Source organism: Amblyomma maculatum, chromosome 9 (genome assembly GCF_055883805.1).
Source record: "Amblyomma maculatum isolate TAMU_Amacu chromosome 9, ASM5588380v1, whole genome shotgun sequence".
NCBI classification, from domain to species: Eukaryota; Metazoa; Arthropoda; class Arachnida; order Ixodida; family Ixodidae; genus Amblyomma; species Amblyomma maculatum.
Window position 1 is genome coordinate 103,712,475 of NC_139352.1, and position 22,395 is coordinate 103,734,869.

The following is a 22,395-nucleotide window of genomic DNA, read 5'->3' on the forward strand; positions in this document are numbered from 1 at the left end:
GCAGATTCCAAGGGAAGGCAAATGTAGCAGGGGGAAGCAGAAAGTCGGGCAGGCAGATGAAAATAGGAAGTTTGCGGGAATCTGCACCTTGCACAGGATCAGGTTATTCGGATGGATATTGGAGAGGCGTTTGCCAAGCAGCGGGTGTAGTCAGGCTAGTGATATCATCAAGAATAACAACTGGATGAGTTGGTACTGATTCACCTTAAAACGAGCCAGAAGACGAAACACATGAGAAGAGAGGAGCACAAGACAAAGTTTGACTAACAGCTGAAATATTACGGAAGGAAAGAGGCAAAAGAACATTCGCACAGAAATGCACGTGCACGAAAAACCCCAAGGCAGTGAAAGCGTGGAAAGAGGAAAGGGTGAAAACAACCAAAAGTCACCATTGTGCTAATGAACCATCTAAAAAAGCAAATTCGTCATGGTCAAGGACCACTCGTTACAAAAGGGAAGCCACAGATAAAAATCCAAAGGTACACTATATTGAAAAGGCTAAGGACATGTCAGTGGCTAAGCAGTCGGTCAACAAACAGACTTTTGGGGCCTTTTTTACATGCGCTTCTCTGTGCAAGTCTTCTTGTGCCTCTATCCTTTAGTAAAATTTAAGTTGTTAGTCCAGCTGTCCTACAGTTCTCTCTTCGCATGTCTTCTGGCTTGTTTCAGAATGAATAAGGGGATGATTCTACAAACCTTGTGCAAACTAGAAAGCAGTGTAACTGTCAGATGAAAACCTTTCCCTTACTTGGCTTGCATCACAAATACGGAGGACTTTACTGTGATGTCTGCCCAGGCGTCCCCAAAGTCAGTGTGAAAGCTGGCTGTAGCTGATGTAGCGGTGCCTCCTAATGACAAGAGAAAAAGCCATATTCACTTTTCAGCATTGCAAAACAAAATGTAGTTTGGGTCTTTGACAAATCTGCAAGTTATTCATGCATCCGTACAATTAATTCCCGCCTAACAGAACCTGTACAGTGTAACTTTCCCTGTCAATTTATTCTCCCTGGAAGTATGGCAAACTGAAGTCTGCTGCAGATGATTGAGAGAGAATGACACCCACCAAATATTAGACCTGCAGTGCAATCACAATTTACTACTGCAGCAAAATAATGCATGAAGGCAATGCAGCTTTTGACTGACAAAACCTGGTAGTCGTCTTACACCCTGTATACTAGTGTTGTGGCCAATGTCAATGTGCACGATGATATCATCCGCATAGCACGAAGATTTTAAGTGTGCGATCTATGAGTTAAGCAGCTGTGTGCATGGAGTCATTATATTTAATAATAATAACTTTATTTACCATCGACGTTTACATGATGGCGGAGCTTGGAGTAAAAGCTGCCTTAAGCAGCTTAACAAGCCTCAGGCTCCCCACTTTGGCAATGGTACATCAGCGGTCACATCACAGTTGCTAAAAACATTTGGGAAGCAATTATTCAATCTATTATAAATATTATCGGGAAGAAATAAAAAAAAAGCAAAACACTGCCTGATGTATGCAATGCATTGTTTTGGATTGCGGAATACGGGAAATAAATACATAAGACAAGCAATACATTCACAGCAATACATACCACAGAAATAGATAGCGGAAGCATGTGAAAGAAGACAAAAACCGTTGGCAGAAATGTTCACATTTGAAAGCAGTTATTGTTTCAAACAAACAAATAAACAAAAAACATCATGGGATGAACCTGTGTTTTAAGAAAAAAGTATGAAAGTAATTCCTGGAAAGATGCCTCTGAAAGGAGAATGTTTCCTTGCGATAACTGATTAAGTAGGCGGGGCAATCTATTTTTCAATGTGTGCCGGCCGCATGTGGTCTGGTATGCGTTAAGGTACCAGGGGTCTAGATTGCGGATTGCGTATGCTTGTTCTCGGTTTTGTAGATTAGCCAGTGAGCGAAGAAAACATGTATTTTGGGAAATTTCTCTTTTGTAAGCACGACATAGCGCGTAGTCAGGTAGCTTTATTACTGAGATTATTTTGAAGGAGCCATAAACAACACGTCCACTTCTGTCAACTGTTTTCAGTTGTTTCCCTGCAAACGCCGCACTGACTTGATAAGACAGTATAACCAGCACCTAAAGAGGCAGCAGTGAAACTTTGTATTTGGTGTCAAAATTTCTGTAAGTGCCGCAAAACTACTCTATAACACAATCTTTTTGTCAACTTCATTTGCTAACTAAAATTTCCAACACTTACTCAAGCTGTGGAAGTTTCGGTGTACTTGCCTTTGGAAGAACGTCTTCCTTTTTTTTGGTTGCCACATTTCAGCACATGTAACACGTCAGTGTCAAAGCATTTTCGAGAGGGTTACTGTGTGGAGGTGTTGGTGATGGTATCAGTGAAGGCAGATAATTTTTTAAATTATATTTGCACACTGTACAACACTGCCACCAAATGCAAGTGGGTAAAAAAAAACAAAAAAAACTACCAAATAAAGCTTTCAGTGCTGGTATATGGTGATTATTCTGGCAGCGAGTGGGGACAGGCTGTAACAAGAGTTGTCGGGTTAGTTAGTGATAATATGCAGAAGCCAGTCCTGCTTTGTGTGTTTTTCTCTTCTGTGTCGTTTTTTAGTGCATTTTCCTACTGCTTCTGCAGGGGACAGGTTACTTCACTACATGCAATTTCACTTAGCACAGGCTCCTTCGAAATGAGACTGCTTTTATACTTATCAGAAGCCTCCTAAATGAGATTGCTTTTGTACTTGTTTACTGTATTTCTTGTGGCCTTCAATTATGTATACATGTTTTGAAAAGCTGCATTTGTTGAAGGTCGTACCTGGACAATGAAACACAAAATGTGTCTGGATAGCAATTTTTGCCATTATTTCTCATCAATGTGCATGCCCTTTCCATTTAGCAAGTTCACACTGTCAGATGATTCGTGTTTTCTCGTTTACTCGTACGTAGAATTAGGCAAACCAGTAATCTGCATGGTGAAACGTCGGGATCATGCGCACCTTCTACGAAAACAAGAAAAATATGAAAACCAGCGATGCTGCGTTCGCGTTAACGTGGCGCAATGTCGACTCGACACTGAATTAGCGCAAAAACATCAGTGTTTTTTTTATTTTCACATTTTACTAAGAGACAGTGTAGATGATCGCAAGTAGGTACGTTAAAGGGGAACATTTCTTTTATTAGCGCTGCCTTCCGCAATAGATTTCATCGCAGCATTTCTTGCTAGAGTAAATGAAAAACAGGTGGCCGCTTGTTCAAGTTTTGTCGCCTTTAGTTCAAGGTTCTTACTTTGTGTTCTCAGCTAGCAGTGCATGATTAAGAAGCATTTTAAGTTCTAAATGGCTATTTTATATGGCTGCTTTATTATCAATTGGTATCTCTGAAGTTTTAAATTAATTTCCCAGTAAAATTGGCATTCTAAAAGCTTCAGTTCTAAATTAAAAACCTTTCATTTTCTAGTTTACTTTTTATTTGAAATACCGAACCTAAATTTCTGATTACCAATTGGAATCCAAAATCCAGATGGTCAGTATCATGTTGCAATTGTAATTTGCCAATTCTCATTTGTAGTGCCAGCTCAAATTGTTTTGGAGTGTTTAGTGACCAGTTGGTTTCTCAATGCTAAGTAGTAGTTTCCTGCTGATTCCCCAACAAAAGATAGCATATATTTCAACTTTGTGGGTTGGTTTTTATTTCAAATGAACCTCAGACATTTATTTGCCCATGCAGATCAGGTTTTGTAAACACTAAACTGAATATTATTTGTAAAAGGGCTGTGCATATGCCAGCTGTGGCTGGGTTAAGGAATTAATCCAATCAAACTACATATCGACCTCATTCGAGATTTATTTGCATGATGAATCCTATCTGCACATCAAATCAGGTACACAACAATGCAAAAGAAAACTATTTGTAAAAAACATATTTGAATATTAAAGCTTGCATATACCCATCAAATGCACAGTATGGAAACTAAAAGGCAATTTGCCTGTGAGAAAAAAAAACTAAATTTCAGTTTGGTAAGAAGTGACAAAAAGCAAAAGAAACAAAAGCATAATTTACATCTTCAAACTTACGTCACAACTTATTCATGATTGATCGCAAGTATAAAAAGAATGTCTTGCTACATATTAAATTATCTACAATAACAATTGTAGAGGTTGCACTGAACACAAAGTTGCTGATTCTTACAAAAATAATTCTTTAATTTAGTGCCCTATGTCACCATGAAAGTGCTTGAAGCCTGACGAAAATAGACCTTGCAAGTCAGCCTTATTGAACAGTTCTGGACATACATACCAATGTATTATAGCAAACATTATATTCTCTGACATCAGTGACTGCATCAGGATAACAAACATTGACTACTTGTTCTTCCTTGTTATGTAATTTGTATAACATACCTGCCAACCTAGCCACATTAAAATTTGGGAGACTGCTGGAAGGGGGGGTTAATTTAGCAATTCGGTAATTATTGAGGCTGACCACACTAAAATGAGGCGAGAGTGGCCGCCCACTGGTTTATTTTGAACTATCTCTGTGTTGCATCATCAGAAACTTGAAGAAACTGTTCATTCTAGCCTTTGTCTAACTTTAAATCTGGTAACCTGTGTAAGATATACTCGCTCGACAAGGAGCAGCCTTACGGCAATAAACACCAGTCGTCCTTTATAAGTGAAACAATGGTGTCGTCATTTGTGTGCGTCTCTAAGTTTGCACAAAATTATGGTGCCGAAACCTGGGACTAAAACGCTGCAACGTTCCGTAAACATCGAGGCCATCTAGCGTCGGCGAGACAACGAATCCTGAGTCATTACCGCAACGATCCTTGGAGGTGAAACCGCCTTGGACTGAAAGGTTCCATGAACGAGGCCTAGCACGCTCTAACACGAGGCCTGGAGACGCCATACCCGAAGTCAAGCTTGGCTTTACGAGGACGATCGACACTACATCGATACAGAAATGGATCGGCTGAAGAAGAAACGAGGAGCTCTGAGATCCCAGGTGACAAGGTCGATTCTTCGTTAGAGACGCATGCGGACGAAAAGGCTCTGAACGTACTGTCAGCGAGGCTTAGCGCCCTCCAAACACTGCTTAACGAGGTGGACACTGCTATCGAGCCACTTGTGCCTGATGAAGAAGCCGAGAACTACACGCGTACAGTCGCTTACATCGACAGAATCGTCACCTATGCCGCAAAACTCAGCCAGCAAGCCGAAGCTCAGCGAGCGACCGTCGGTCCAGGAGCGGATGCTACACGGGCACCTCTCGACGGTAACCGGAGCGCTGCCGGTTCAAAGGTCAGGTTGCCGAAACTCGAGCTGCAGCGATTTAGCGGCGCCGCCACGGAGTGGCAGCCTTTTTGGGAGCAGTACCAGCAGGCGATCCACAGCAACGACTCCCTTTCCAATGGCGAGAAGTTTTTTTATTTGCAGTCGGCGCTCACTGGGAAGGCTGCGTCAGCGGTGGCCGGGATTCAAGCTACAGGATCTAATTACAACACAGTCATCGAGCTTCTGAAGGGGCGTTTCGGACGCACGGATGTGCTAATCCAGGAACACCTCAACCAACTGCTGGACTTACCGACAGTACGAAGCGAGCAGGAGGTAACAGACCTACGTCGACTCTATGACCACATGCAGCGCAGCATATCCGCTCTCAAGGCGCTTGGCGTCAAAACAGACGGCTACGGCGGAATGCTCAGCTCCGCGTTGCTGCGAATGCTGCCAAGCGACCTTGTCATAAATTATCACAAGCGTTGTTCAGCAGAAAGGCAGGAAGACATTCTTTGCATTGCAAGTCTGCAAGAATTTGTGAAACATGAAGTGGAGAGTAGGGAGAAGGCGGTGCAGGGTGGTCAACGGGAAAGCAAGAACCTTAAACCCAGATTCAAGAATGGAAAGTACACAGTTTCAAAGGCTTCAGCGGCTTCGCTCTTTTTCGCCAGTGATATGAAACAGAATGAGTCCTGTGCATTTTGCGCCGCTGGGGATCATGTAACTAAAGAGTGCCAGACCTCGCTTTCTCTCGACGAAAAGAAAAGGGCACTGTGTCGGGCAAGTCGATGCTTCCGCTGTTTTGTTAAAGGACACATCGAAACAATGTCGCAACAAGGGAGTCAAGTGCAAGAAATGCGGCAAAAGGCATTTGACTCAGATGTGTGATCCTGCGTGGCAGCCAGCAAACTGCACATCAGCCGAACTGCATGCTGCTACAAGAAAGAAGAGCGACAAAGCTCCCACTGTGCTGCTCCAGACTGCCCAAGTATGGGCAGAGGGACCGCAAAGAAGAACGCTAACTCGTCTTCTGTTTGACGGAGGCAGCCAGCGCAGCTTTGTGACTGAAGAGCTCTCACACCAACTACAGTTAGAAGGTCTGGGTGAAGAAGACATGACCATTTACCCCTTTGGAGGAGCCGGAAACGTTATTAGGCAGAAACGAAACCGTGTACGAGTTTGGTTGAGAAGTTAGTACAACCGAAAGGAGCATTCTATCGAAGCTTTAGAGATACCTGAGATCTGCTGTGATCAGTTGAGTCTTCCCGAAAAGTGATTCAAGCAGTGCAGGCAGAGATAACGGAGCTTGCAGATGCAACCGTACCACCAGGTCATCTAACAAGAAAAGGCATCAGCATCCTTATTGGTTTATTGGTTCTGATTATTATTGGAACCTCTTATCTGGTGACGTGCGGAAATTGCATGATTCATTAGTGGCACTGAAGACGGAATTCGGCTGGACATTGCAAGGTCCTATCCCTTTCAGCAGTTGGTCCGCCAGCTGCTCGTCCGTGGCTGTGCTGCGAGCCAGCGTAGGTGACGAGACTCACTGCCTTGCTGCTGACCTTAAGTAATATTGGGAGCTCGAAAGCATGGGCATTGTCGAGCCTGTTGCCCAACAAAACGAAGACAAAGCAGTCGTCCAAGCATTTGCATCATCTGTCAAGCTCGTTGACAGACGCTACGGAGTCGCCTTACCGTGGAAGCAGGTCAAACTCAGCCTAGGCGATAACAAGGCAGTTGCAGAGAAGCGTTTGAACAACCTCACAAAGAAGCTAACGAGAAATGAGGATATGATGCACCAATATGATGCTGCAATACGTCAGTACCTCCATCAAGGCTTTGCCGAACGACTCCCAGTAGAGGAAGGCACCAGCTCAGAAAACAGAATTTATTACATACCGCATCGAGCAGTTATTAGACCAGACAGTCTTTCCACCAAACTCAGAATTGTCTTTGACGCATCATCCAGCGAACCAGGATGTGCCTCTCTAAATCAGGTTCTCGATGCCGGACCTAACTTGAACCCTGATCTCCTGAAAATCCTGTTAAAGTTTAGGATTCATCGCATTGGCATTACCGCCGACATCCAAAAGGCATTGTAAGGTCGTCAATAGTGCATGTTTTCTCGAGTTCTCTTTTTGTGTGTGTTTGCGTTTCCTGCTGTTTCGGGGAGCCGGCCCGCGAGGCGCGCGGGCGGAGCGGCGCCCGTACCCAGGGAGGGGGGACCTTTTTCTTGTTTTTGGGTTACAGTGTGAAGTGTCCCTGCTTGTGCGCGTTGTCTGTTTTATGTCTTTCTTGAGATGCGGGGGGGTCTCGTGCATTGAAAGGCGTTCGGCCGTTCTGTGTTTGGCCTGTTGGTTAGCGCTCGAGGCGCCAAACGCCGCCGGCGACCCCGTCGAGCGCCCTCTGGGTGTTTGTACGCTGTTCTTTTATTTTGTGTGTGTAAGAAGCGGTCGTAAATCTCGTGCGCGTCCTCGAGAGTGGAGTGCCAGTGGTGGAAAGGCCGGGGTTGGGACGCTTCGGCGAACTGGACCTCGGCTACGATTTTCCACGAATCTGTGTGAACGGGGGGGACACCAAGGACGTTTTCACGGAAACGTGGGACCGCGCGAAGACGACGAGGTGCGATGGGTAGCCCGGAGAGTTGCGGCCCGAGCGAGGGAGAAGACGGACGTTCTCCTATACGCTCGCTTGGGACGACGGACTGTCCTAAGCTGGAGGGCGACCCAACTCTGTGTTTTATTTGTTCTTTCTCTCAACTGTGCTGTGTTTGTTTATCCATCCGACCTATTAGTGTAATTAAATCAGTTTGTCAATTTAATTCGGCCCATTGAAATTCTTTCGGCGAAGCAAGGAGACGGGACCATAACGAACGAGAAGAAGAAAAAAGAAACTTCAAGAAACATCGAAAAGAAGTTTACTGGCATTCCTTCAGATATCGGTCCGTCGTGAAGATCGAGATGCGTTGAGATTCTTGTGGTATGAACAGATGCCGACAAAGGAAGAACCAAGGCCGCTTGTAGAGACGTGGAGAATGATAAGGGTGCCCTTTGGAGCTACTAGCAGTCCATTTCTTCTCACCGCTACCTAGCGTCACCACTTGGCGACAACAGTTCACCCCAAGACAGCGGCAATTATGGCAGAAACCCACTACGTGGATGACTTAATCACTGGAGCAGACTCGGAGCAAGAGGCGGAAGACTTTTACCGCGAAGCACAGCAGGTTATGAGCCTAGCGAGCATGTCCCTCCGTAAATGAAACTCGAATTAAAAAAAAAATGCTCCAATTGTTTGACGACGACGGGACAGGAGGTGCCCTGCGCCGAGTGGACTTGTCTGGAACAGGCACGATGACTGTTTGGGATTTTCTTTAGAGGCCGTATTGAACCTACTGAACCAAAACAGCAACACAAAGCAGTTCATTCTTCAGGCGTCGGCTCGAATATATGATCCACTTGGGCTTATCTCACCAGTAACAGTTACAGCTAAGTTGATCTTCTAAACACTCTGGGAGTTGGGAGTTGAGTGGGATGCACCCCTGCCTGAGAAGGTGCAGTCATCGTGGAAGGAGTGGCATTTACAGCTCCACCAATTGACTGAGGTAACCGTACCCAGAAGATACGACGGACTTCACAACGACGGAAGCATGGAGATTCACATTTTCACCGATGCTAGTCCGAAAGCTTACGGGGCGGTTGCCTACCTGCGCACTTCAGGAATCACTGCACCAGCCGTGACTCTGATCTTATCGAAATCGCGGGTGTCACCGATTAAGAAGCTCACTTTTCCGAGATTGGAGTTGATGGGAATGCTGGTAGGCGCGAGATTGATGGAATATTTGATGCAGTCACTAAACCTACCAATTGTCAAAAGGCATCTCTGGAGTGATTCTACAATTGCACTTCATTGGGTTCGCGGGTCAGCGCAACAGTGGAAGCCCTTTGTGGCCAATCGGGAGCTGGAAATTCAACAGCGGACGGATCCTGAAATCTGGAATCACTGCCCAGGAGCCGAGAACCCTGCCGACCGTCGGACAAGAGGAGTGAGCCCCAAAGCCCTCAAGACAAACACAGTTTGGTGAAATGGACCTACCTGGCTCAAGGAGCCACCCATCGCCTGGCCAAGGCGCGAAGATGACTTCGATATGGCCGCAGCAGAGGAAGAGAGAAGATCAGTGCAAGTGCACAACGTCGCAATAGAGGAAACTGTCTTACCGCTGCACCGGCACAGCTCCCTCTCCAGACTTGTTCGTGTTGTTGCATGGATGCAGCGATTCTTGCACAACTCAAGAAGGCCTAATCGGAAAATCAATGGATATCAGACGACAGAAGAGGTCACTCAAGCACAAACTTGTCTTATAGGTCAGGTGCAAAGAGAGGCTTTCCGTGAAGAGCTGGAGTGCGTGCGTCGCGCATCACGCTTGCCCTGCAGCTCTCCTTTGTGGGATTTGCAAGTTTACTGCGATGAAGACGGAGTGCTAAGAGGGGAGGGACGTTTGAGCAATACTGGCCTCTCCTATAGCACCACGCATCCGAAAATCCTGCCTGCCGGTCACCATTTCACTGAACTCTTGATAGTCGCCACCCATCGCTGCCTTCTACACACAGGCGCACTTGAGACTCTCACAGAACTAAGGGAGCAGATTTGAATAGTTCGGGGAAGGCAGATGGTGAAAAAGATCCTGAAGAAATGCTTTACCTGCAATCGTTTCAACAGCCGCGCTGCTACTGATCCAGTCGCCCCTTTACCTCGAGACAGGGTAACCCAGGCTCAACCATTCGAGGTGACGGGTATCGATTTTGCCGGGCCGTTGAACACAAGGGATCAAGGCAGCAAGAAGTCATACCTCGTCATCTTCACATGCGCAGTTACCCGCGCAGTGCACCATGAGCTGGTGGCTGACATGTCTACTTCTAATTTTCTAATGCCATTTAAGAGGTTCATTTCTAGAAGAGGAGTCAGTCGAGTCATATTTTTGGACAACGCTGAGACGTTCCAACGCGCTTCAAGAGACCTGAAACGGCTATGGACAATGCTACGTGGAACAGAAATCCAAAATTATTTCTTAAACCACCAGATAAAATGGAAGTTTATCGTCGAGAGAGCCGCCTGGTGGGGCGGATTCTAGGAGCGAATGGTTCGTTCTGTGAAGACGTCTCTGAAGAAAGTTCTAGGCAACATCTTGTGTACTTTCGAGGGGCTGACTACAATCTTGGCCGAAATTGAGGCTGTGATCAACTCAAGGCCTCTAACCTACGTGTACACAGAAGCTGACGAGCCGGAGCCACTGACTCCATCCCATTTTATCGTGGGAAAGCGTTTGACGACATTGCCCCCGGGCAGCAGCGTGGAGTCAGTGTTTCCATCACCGGGTCAGCTGACTCGTCGCTGGCGATACCGCCAAATTTTGGCTGACCACTTCTGGCGTAGGTGGCAGGCGAGTACCTAATAAGTCTTCGCTCCGCTTACTTTGATGTGCCAAACCCATCTAGCGCCTTGAAAAAAGGAACTCTCGCGCTAGTTCATCAGCCTCATCTGCCAAGGCAGCTGTGGAAAACCGGACAAGTTATTGATGTGCTTGTCGGACGTGATGGACACATAAGAGCCTGCATGGTGCGCCTACCTGGTGGGACCATCCTAAGAAGACCGATCCAGTTGCTCTACCCCATGGAGACTACCTGCGAATGATCTGAAGCTCATTCCGGGGGGAGTATGAAGAAACTGTTCAATCTAGCCTTTTTCTAACTTTAAATCTGGCAACCTGTGTAAGATATACTCGCTCGACAAGGAGCAGCCTTACGGCAATAAACACCAGTCGTCCTTTATAAGTGAAACAATGGTGTCGTCATTTGTGCACGTCTCTATGTTTACACAAAACTCTTCCAAGTATTGAGCGCGAGGACATACTGTGGCGTCACATTTCAGAAGTGCCTACATGACGAACTAAGTGGGATAACACATGTTTAACTGCTGGTGTAGGATGCTTTCCTATGCAGGTCAGTTGAGCATTAGCATTACATTCATTCATTTATTTTCTATACACCTTGGTCTGGGCCAGTATAAGTTTATATTGATTTATTAGACTAACTCATTCACCAAAAAAATGCTTCACCGAATCAGAGTTATCGAAGTAGGCGACTGCTACGACGACGCGCACTGGCTGCAGCATTGCTGCTGCTATGAAAATAAGAAAACAACTTAAGCTTGCACACAACCAGTCAGATGCATGCAGTCACTGACAAGTAATAGGATTCCTCTGCAAGAGCAGAGGACTGTCAGGAGCCTGAAAGATGCTGAGCGCCTTCACATAGCGCCGGCGCAAGCAGCATCGTTCGCTTGTTCTCTTGAACGTGGTAGAACAGACAAATTTGGCTGTGGGGAGGACATGGATTAATTTTTAGCAAGTGTGAAGACGTGCTTCCTATGCTGAGAATTCTTGTGCAGTGACTACCGTCATTGGCTCCCTTGGTTAGACCAGATATTTGTTTTCTCCGCAGTTTTTGTTTTGCCTTCACTCACATTTAGTGAAAAGGAACTCTGCATCGATAACACTGTCTTCGCCGTTGTGTTGGAAGAAACTGCAGATTGTGCCCTGCAGGTCTGCAGCACGAACCTAGTTCATATATGCCTTTGTGAAGCGATGTGTATCTTGATGTCGTTCTTGCCGCCGTGTGAAACTTATATCACAGGCATATGTGGTACAGAATCTGTACTAGTTATATTCTTGCAAACTATCAAAACATGGAAACTAAGTCATGTACGATTACCGAAATAGTTGCAAGTACTATTTCTTAGCTTTCGAAAGTGCCATCGATCGTTCCAACTCGGGGAAGCACAAAGAGAAGTTCGGTGTTCCACACTCCACTCGACGACCTGAGAAAGCCAACTGGAGCCTAGCGCGGCTAACGCACCCACAATCATATAACGACTGGATTGCTAAATGCACGAGCCAGACTGAGACGAGCCAATTAAAAAAAATCAAAGTGGCAGCGACCGCCGGTTGCTTGTGTTCGTGGCGGTGCCGGTGCCCGCTACCTCGATTCAAGGTGCATGCTGGTGACTAACTGCTTCTGCGCTGCTTTCTGGCATGGTTATGATAGGATAGTGCACAAAAAAGCATTTAAAAATGGAAATACGCTGCGCTGTGGCAAGCACTTTTAAGGAGATTTGAGGTTGCGTCTGTACAATCGCGACATGTAATCAAAATTCAGTAGACTCCCGGACAATTCGGGAGAGTTGGCAGGTATGGATTATAACACTCTTGGTGGCTGCAATAAACAACCTGAGATTAATTACTCGCTGTTAGGCAATTCATGTCACCATCACAATTACCACATAATCCATATCAAACTATGCTTTTCAGCCTCGTTAAAATGCCCAGAATATACAAACCAAAACACTGATACAAATGTAACTGACATTCACGTCAGTCACTGCATCAGGATACAAAACAGATTTAGTACTTGATCTCTTGGTTTATAACAAAATGCACGATGTGAAATAAGCAACCCCACCCAATGATGTAGCTCACCTTCAATGTACAAGATCAGCCGAGTTAACAGACATACTACACAATGGTCTTTAAGCAAAGTGCTGCAGGATATAAAACAAACACAATCACCTACTGCACTGCAGTGGCTGCGGTATTCAACTATTGGCAGTGGACCGGTGAAATTGACATAGACCTATATACAATATGAGACTGCTGCTATATGCCTGGCTTGTTTCATACGTGCATTTGTTCACATGTAGCTACTCATACAATCCACTGAACTGACCCAGTAGTTGTGTAGCATTTGGATGCCGGAATCAAATGTGGGCTGCAGCAGGTGCATTTTAATGAAGGCAGAATGCAAAAGAAGCCCTTGTGCTGCGCAGAATGTGCAGTTAAGAAACCTAGGCAGTCAAAATTATTCTTGGGTCTTCTGCTGTGGTTTCATATAACCATCGCACCTCACCGCAGGGTCTCGGCGATTACAACGATGCGAGATCAATCCCAGCTGCCGTGGCCAACTTTAGTGGAGGCGAGAAGCATGATTACAGTGTGATGTCAGTGCATGTTAAATAACTCCAGATAGTTGAAATTGTCTGATGCCTCCACTATGGCACCCCTCATAGCATGAGTCTTTATGAGATGTTTACCGTATAAGCTACAACAAAACAGATTTGTTTACTGACCGAAAAAATGCATTTTTAGAACCAACCTAAGGCTGCCTGTGAATAATGAATTCACTGCATTTTCAAATTGATGTTGCCTAGACACTGCGGTGACTCCTGCATTCAACACCTGATCCAAATGTTTTTAGAAGGTATCTTGCGATGGAGGTGAAATGCAGACATGCCCATGTGCCGTGCTATGTCGACATGTGTCTAATGGCCAACTGTAATTTCAATCCCTCCGCTATAATACCTGTCACAGTCTGCTCAGGACATCAAATGCCAAAATTTTATCCACCAGATAACACTTGTGATAAACTGCTTTCTCAGCTGGACTGCAAGCCCAGTTCCCTCCCTTCCTTTCGGTGTGTTACATGTTGCCGCTTTGATAATGAATATAGTACCGTTTTTACTATTTTTGTACTTCCACACATGCATTTTATGAAGAATTTAAAACACAAGGTAAATAGCTAGACATGAAACCATCACAAGCAGTGCCGTATGAATGTACACTTAAAGTGAAAATGTACTTGGTAAAGATGAAATAAATGTTTTGTCCAGTTTCATAAACACACAAAGCTTACTGACATAATGAAAGGGGACAACTAAAGGCTCTTGGGATAAAGAAATAACTCTATACAGATGAGTGAGCTTGACTTAGCCATATTTAACAGCTGTGCACTGCAAAGGTTGAAGAAGGGCAAATGCCGAGCCTGTGCTAATAAGGTTCAAAATGACTGCAAATGTGCCATCTAACAGCTGCACAACAGAGTTTTTGGCTTTACGGTTCAGAGCATATGTCTTGCCAGCAAATATGCTACTGTTGTAGCACAAGCGTGCATATTCAACACAACTTTCTGTAAGCAGCTCTGGTTGCCTGCCGGGTTGGGTGCCACCCCATATGGTGTGCCACGGCCAAAAAAACGCAACCTATCTGAGCTGGCAACACCTTTTTGAGTGCATGCTGCTGCATCCAGCGATGCACAGTACTGGATGGCACTTTGGAGTGTGGCATGCTCAAGACCGTCTTTGACAACACTGTCAATCTGCAGTATGCGACATACTTCATAGGGGATGCCATTGGCAGCCTTCACTGCTTCCTTCAAAGTGTCATTTCCTGCCTCAAAGGGAAATGCTGAATGAGCCCACAGTGGACCCCAGTGTCTCACACTCTTTCCAATATGAAGGAGCTGGTGCATATTAAATGTCATGCAATCTTTCCTATAAAGGGTTTGAGCGTGGACATAGAAGTCCAAAAGAAGGCTTTCTGCAGTAGCAAGGTCAGGAAGTGACAGTTTGGACTCGAGCAATATGTGCACAGCCTGTATTAAGCATGCCCAATGCCGAAGGTATCTTCCCTCCAGAATACCATCCAGGACTGGCAGGCTGTAAAAAAGCACCCAATTCTCAAATTCGTTTGCCTTCCAAAATTTCCTCTTCTTGCTTGGTCTAGGCATGCGCCTCACATCTTTGGGTGGTGCAATGGTCATCAACTTCTGATCAATAGGAGGTTGGCACCGACCTATGTAGAATGGAAAACCTGCTGAACCTAATCACATTTCCAAGAACTGGCGTCCCACACCCAACAGTACACAATGCATATAATCTGGTACAAAACTCCAGACTATATTAAACTGGTGCATATTGATCAGTGGGGACACAGCCTTAACGCCATTCACAGGCTTGCCGTTCATAATTGCCTCTTCCATGTCTAATACCATTTGTCCTTCGCTTCTCTAAATAACATCCCCAGCCACGACCGGATACTTATTTGCCCTGCCGACTCTTTCCCCCTTCTTAAGGCACCAATTGCAGCCATAATATATATTAAATTGAGTAAGACCCTGCGTGGGGGCCCTGGCCACAGAATTTACAGCAGAGCAAATGGAGAAGGCGTTAAAGTTTTTTCTGTGCCCTTATGGTGAACACGAAAACCTTTTTCCGATAATTCATTCATAGCCTCCACAAAGGCACCTTGAAAGATGCCCATATGAGGCTTGTCTCGTCCAATCCAGAGACTGGCCAATATTAACTTCTTCATTCTCTTTGTCGGGGGTCTCTCATTTATAATCAATAGAGTTGGCCAGATCGAGGTGCCACTAGACTTAAAGATGGGAGTGCCATCTGCATTGAGTGAAAAACTGATCCTATGACTAGTTTTTCGGTGACAACAACGAAGTCCCTGTACATTGGGCCATATTGAATATCGCACAAGGTGCCATTGGGCTGGGGCAAAGTCTCTGCCAAATCAACAAATTCACATCTTTCCAGCACTTTGCTTACTTGTGAGGGTACATGCAGGAGGGCAAAGAAAGATGTATCTGCTAACCCAGATGATCCATATGCTTGCTGGCACTTAGGACACTGCACAGATTTGCCTTGAGCAGCAGTATCAATGTACACTTCGCACTCTGGACAAAAAAATGAAATGTATTGAGGCACCGCTACCCTGAAAACCTTATTCAACATATACTTCGAGTAGGGCAGAACAGGGCACACACACAAAGAAGAATTGATCATTGCAGTGAGGCTGACAAGGGCACTGAAGGTTAATTTCACACGAAATGCATACTCCAGCATCATCATCAGCATGTCGGCTTTTGACACTACTGATTCAGATATGATGGCTTGAAACATGCTGGCAAGTCCTGCATCATCAGTGTCTGCTTCTCCAGTGGAGCGACGGTCCTACATAACAAATGTTTGTTTATTACTTTTACCTGGTACTTCAAAGAAATCACCATTCTCTCCTCTTACCAGGCCCCTATATCCTCCTCTCAATCTCTGACAACTGAGCTAAGGTATCATACGTCCACTCCTAACACAGAAGTAATATTAAATAATCCAAAGCATTTTGTCAACCTGAACCGGCTATGGCTGTTCATTTGCCGACCTGAAGAATTAGCTCAGCATCAATACATGACAGGAGTGATGCAGCTTGAGAAACTGCCAGATATTTAGACTAAGCTGCAAGTTTTGTAAACTTGGTACTGATGAAATTGACCCTTTAATATAAGGTTTTCAGCACTTTGTTTACAATTGCCACATTTACTTCTTTAAATATCTCCTTAAAGCACCTATTTTTACCAGTCCAATGTCGGCAGTGTTATTCTCAAGTGCACCAGGCTGGGGACTTAGGGGCTGCACAGAAGCATCAATTTCGGCGCACTGGGTAAATGATCCTTCACCAGCTGTGAGTGACCATTCCGCTAAGGCATCGAGAAGGCAGTTCACGTCTTCAGAAGCAACCTACAATAAAGTAAATTCACAATTTACTCACCGTACAGGCACCTATCAGCAAGCCTGAGAACAAATTAACTCTAGCCGCCGACACAATTTGCGCGCACGAAATGCATTATTATATAGTCAAAAAGTGTTGCTTCTCTACGCAAACTTTAAGTTATATTTACGAAAGTAATACACATCCGTTTCAATGAAACACCACTGCGGTTGATGCTGCGAGGCGCATGCATGGAGTCATTCTTGCTGGTTCGGCGTTAGGGAATCTCTGCAGATGCGTACTAATTCCAGGCTGGTGGACATCGCCGGACGCGTCAGCTCGACTGCCGTCAGCTGCCCACATGCTGGGCAGCGTCGGCCTTGATGGCTTTTGGTCTCGATCTGTGAGCTCTACAGAGGCTTGTCCTTCAGTTGTTCCAGATGTCTATAATCAACATTAGGCTAGCAAATTAAAAAAAAAGGCCACAGCAAGCTATATCACACACAAACGATATTCGGCGCCTACCTGAAGTTGTTTTAGTCTGCTCGCTGTACGCCGCGGTATCAACCTTCGAGCTGGGGTCGAAATACATCCTGTATGCGCCTCGTTTTTTTTTCTTTTTTGAACTATCCATTGTGGTAGAACGATTGCAGGATACGACGTGGTTTCGGCGATCGAGAAGTAAACAGGGACCACCAAAACACACTAGCAAGATGGAGTCTTGGGTGAAGGAAGAGATGGATTGGCTTCGATCATCTCGCGCGGTGGATTTGAACGACTGCGCGAAACGTGGGCGCAAGACGGCGCGCAAGACACGTCGCTACGTGTGTCCCAGAAAATTAGTGCGATCTGTTAACAAATTGTAGCCACTGTGTCAAAAGTATCGCGCCCGGGTTTTGCGAAGATTTCCAGCGGCGTAATATCCAGTGCGCAGGCCGCAGGCCGCTACGGTCATGTAACCGGCCAAGCCGCAAGTGCAGCCAAGCCGAGCTCACGACCGTTTACGACTCTCCTTCTCGTCCCTATTGGTTAGATGGTGATAAATCAGTCTTGGGTGATGCACGTGCGTCTGGTTGGTGGCTAAGGAACTTTTGACGCCCTGTCTTTCCTAGACACGTGCGAGCTAGAAACAATGATTATTCATGCTTATGTCAGGTATGAAGACGACAAAAGACATGCGATCGTCTCAGTGAGCGACAAAAAGAACTATTCTCCCGACGAGGACTTCTCGTCGGCGTTTTTTATGGTGAAGTGGACGGACGACAGAGGTGGGTCGGACTACTATCGCGCCCGCATTTTGCTTGTGGAATGTAAGTGAAGTGCTCGAAATTGAATAATTTGGTAGCCACAAATGCTGGATGTGCATACGAATGCTTTGGGCTAGCTGTCAGTGCCGTTTCGAATGTGCGGTCGTGGGTTTATTGTGTAAAATCTCCATATGCATGCAAGTGTGATCTACTGTGTGAGAATTGTGCACAATCACGCATGCGTGTAAACATTCTAGGACTTCAGCTACGTACGTGTACTATAAAATGCCTATAAAGTGTACTATAACTGCGTGCATTATGAAAATATATCGCGAGTAGGGCTCGCGCGAGTCCTCGCGCGCGATAATACGGAGCAAACGTACATGATTATAAGCTTGATCGAGCCATCGAACTCGCAGTCCCACTTATGTGAACAGCAAAACATGCCACGGGTTGCTTATGTGAGGAACCATCATGTTTCTTTTTTTTTATGGAACTCGTGGAAGAAGCGTGCTCAATGTCAGTGCAGTTCTGTCAGTGTATCCCCTTTTTCTCTTCTGCCAGCGCTGCGATTTCGTGGCACTCCGCGCATTTCATATATTATACTCAAGTGTTTTAACTGCTAAATTTTGACTAGGACATCACTTTTTGCCAGCCAGCTCCTGCTGGGAGGTGTGCATGTAAAAATAGTTTGCGCAATCTTTATTAATGAATATGGTTAGCCTTTATGAACTACCTGAATACTTCAGGCTGTTTAGCTCACCTACAGGAAAATAATGGAATACTTAATGAATCGTATAGTGTTCATGTAGGTTCTTGCATGATAATTGGGTTATTGCCATGCATCCTTGGCCTGTTATGCATGATTTCTTTACAGGGCAATGCTTATATAAACTAACCTCCTGAACTTAAACTGAAATTGCATTTCAGGCTCCGAAGAAGACATCCAGAAAAAATATCACGCCGTATCAGGGTGCGACGCATTTTTGACTCTGATGAGTCGGGAAGTGAAGAGGACGGTCCTGTAGAGGTGTGTCGATCATTTTTGTGTGCATGTGCCTCCTGTTCATTTTCTTTTAAACAGCTGCGGCCAAACGACAGCATGTTTGTAAAAGACCTGCTGGTAGCTGTGTGGGGTACAGCGAGCTTGGAAGGCCAGTCACTGTAGGGTAAATAAAACTTGTATTTTATTCCTTTCAGTATTCCTTTAAAACTATTGCTTCCTTGTCATCATTTAGAGGAAAGCACTGCCCCAGGTTTCCCGACCGGCCAAGGAAGCTGCCGCTCACACATGAGAAAGGGGCAGCAATGCGTGGTAACTGTACTGCAGATAGGATCATTAGTTCTCCTACAGTGCCTCAACTACATTGATCCCGATTTGTTTTATGTTGTTGCTGCTTTTATTGCCAAGAGCTCAGTTATTTAAATACAGGGTGCTAAAGTAAACCCATTAATGACCTCTGAAAAATTGAAATTCATATTGGAAATTACGTGAAATAATGATGCTCATGGTGAATTAATAAGAACTGTTTGTTAACTTTACTGCTTCTGAGCACATGCATGCTAAAGCTGTGATTATCAGTAACTAGCTGTCATGTAAAATTTGAATTTGATTTGTTAAAAATTTCTGTGGTTCAGAATTAACAGCTTTCAAGTAAAATGCCAGAAGGCATACTTTCTAAACACTTCACCTATGCTGAGTGATTGCGAGCCTAGGATATATTTAGCGCCCTCTCAGCTATTATGCAGTCCTGCCAAAATATATTGTCATGTTCCACTGCTTTCGCTTTAATCTCATGCCTTTTACAGAGTGCTTGAAGGAGCATCTGAGGAAGAGAGGTGTTCCTTCGTTCATGTTGGAGCCATCGCTTCAGCAGTTTAACCACTAAGTGGTAGAGAAGCTGGCAGACATCGATAGGATGTACAAGAGGTATGTATTTGAATTCACATACCTGTATGAATAAAAATGCGTGAACCCTGTATCACAACTAAAGCTAACACAACTCTGTAACCGTAGCATAATGTAAATAAAGCTAGTCATATGTATTGTCAGTGCAGAATGTTGAACTAAGAGAAATAAATTTTCATTGGTTTCAGCAGTTAGTTGTAGCTGTTTGCTCCTACTATTCTGTTTGTTAAACAGTTGCACCAAAAGACCTGACAGAGCTATCTTCTTGCCTTGTGTCATCACATGTATCTTTTCCTATCTTTTCAGGCCAGGAAACAAGTAGAAGGCAGCGGAGTTTATTTGCTCATATATTTATGCAATAAAATCTGTATATGTACCTCAATCAAGCAACTAGTATTTGTCTCTACTGCCTGGCCCCTTCAGATAAAATTTTGTCTGGGTTAGTCCTGTTGGGTCAAACTCAATCCTTTTCATTCTTTTTTGGCAGGGTCATGGCAACCTACTGATTGCAACACGAATTTCCAACTGGGTATTTTTCTCATTGGGCCAATTGGACAATTCAAATTGCTCAATTGGATATGTCCTAATTGAGCCAATTGGATATTTTCCAAATGGGGACTAATTTCAAATTGGAAAATTCAATCGTTTCCAATTGTTTTTTTTTGCCTGGGGATGATTCGACAAAGAATTAGCTAGTGTGCGAAGCCATCAATGAGACCATTTACAGACGCTGTATTAACGACTGCCGCAAAACAAGATTCACGTTGAGGGCCTCACTACGGTTAAAAATGCATTCTCTCATGTAATAAAGTACACTTTGCACTCCGTTAATGCGAGGAGTTGGAAACTGACATTGCGATTTATTCGAAAGGTTTTAGAATGCGGTCGAATATATAATGCTTGTAACGAAGCAATTTTATGAACACATTAACAGCACCTATTCACAGCAAAGAACCTGGCATTAGAACGAGGCGCTCCCTCCCGCTTTGTGGCTAATGCATTTGAAATTGCGGTGACGGATATGCGACCAACTGGCTCCCAGTTTAGTTCTCTTTCTCCTAAAACGACGATATGCCTTGTCTCACGGAGAAACTGTAGAATTGTTTGCAATGAAACAAATTCTGGCGTACTTTAGAATCTTTAAGAATCTAGCAGTACCAGATCAGCAGGAGTGAAGAAGTAAAAGGGAGAACGTTTTTGCGAGATTCAAGGTTGTTGATGCCGGTGGTTTATCTCATGATAACTAAAGAATATCGACATTGTGTTCCGAAACCCTCCATGACCCTTGCTTCACCTACGCAGTTTTCACAACGCTATGAAAGGCCTATACAAAGCGATGAGATTAAATTGTGCGTTCTCGTGAAACTCCACTTTCGCCAGCGATGTTGCTGTTGTAAAAATCAGCAGCATAGCTCTGCCGCCAGTGGAGGTGGAAAGTGATATGGTCTGTCCACTGATTGGTCAAGGGGTTGTGCAACGTCATGACGTCAAAAACATTGCATTGAGCTGCCCCCTGTTGTAGCGCCTTTGAGATGGAAATTGAACTCTACGGAATCATCGAAGACAAAGTTAAGCTCTCCGCTTATAGGCCTCGCAGGTTAAATCGAGGCTTTATATCTCTGTCATGTAGTCTTTTCCATATGATAGCTTGCGAGTCTATGCTAACCGCATGTGCGATGTAAAAGATGCATAAATTAACGGATCAGTGACTGTGTGTGCTAAGCGCGATCTGTATGCAACCTCTGCAACACGCCCTGTATACCCCTATCTGTCTGACTGTTATCCGTAAATGCACAATCTCAACTCGAAACGCAATAAATTTTGGTACTAAGCACGACTGAAGGCAAAAAACACGAAACAAAACACACTGTCTTAGCAACATTATCTCTTCTACAGTGTCGGACTACGGGAGTATTAGAAATAGGCCTACATAAACCTGACTCTGACGTTCTTGATCCATAAGACAAAAGAACTAAAAAAAGGCGTAGGAAAGGCTGCAGCTTGATTTTTATTATAGTTCAGCCTATTGTTCTGGAAATCGACGTGATTTTTTTTAGAAGACCTGGATGGATGGATGGACTAAACTTTAATGTCCAACAGATAAGGTGATCTACCCACCCCCCGACACGCAGGTCAAGGGGCGGGTGCCGCCGCCACAGAGGCAGGCCGGGAGGTCTTCGGTCCCAGCAGCCTCTTCAGCCAGTTGGACGAGTAGGAGCTGGAGCTCAGGGTCCGAGCTGCGCAGCAGGGTCTCCCAGGTATCTCTACAGCCTATATTGTTCGTCCTCCTGGGAGAATACGGGCATTCCCATATTATGTGGTCGAGGGTCCCTCTCGCCCCACAAAGATTGCACTTGTCACTCCTAGCCTCAGGGAACACGTGATTCGCCATAACCGGGTGCGGATATGTATAAGTTTGCAGTCGCCTCCACGCCACTGCTTGTCTGCTGTTTAATTTCGTGTCTGGTGGGGGTACCAGTCTACGATCCAATCTGTAGTGCTGCGTGATCTCCCCATATTTTAGCAAGCGCTCTCCGCTTCCTCGGTCATCAAGTGGCCCTGTAGCGGCTCGGCGGTAGAGATCTCGAGCCAACTTGTGGGCCGCCTC

General features: G+C 45.0%; 1 pseudogene; it reads right to left on the reverse strand.

Annotated features, from left to right (window-relative positions):
* Positions 1 to 744: 744 nt before the first annotated feature.
* On the reverse strand, positions 745 to 17,223 carry LOC146180079 (uncharacterized; annotated as a pseudogene).
* Positions 17,224 to 22,395: the final 5,172 nt, after the last annotated feature.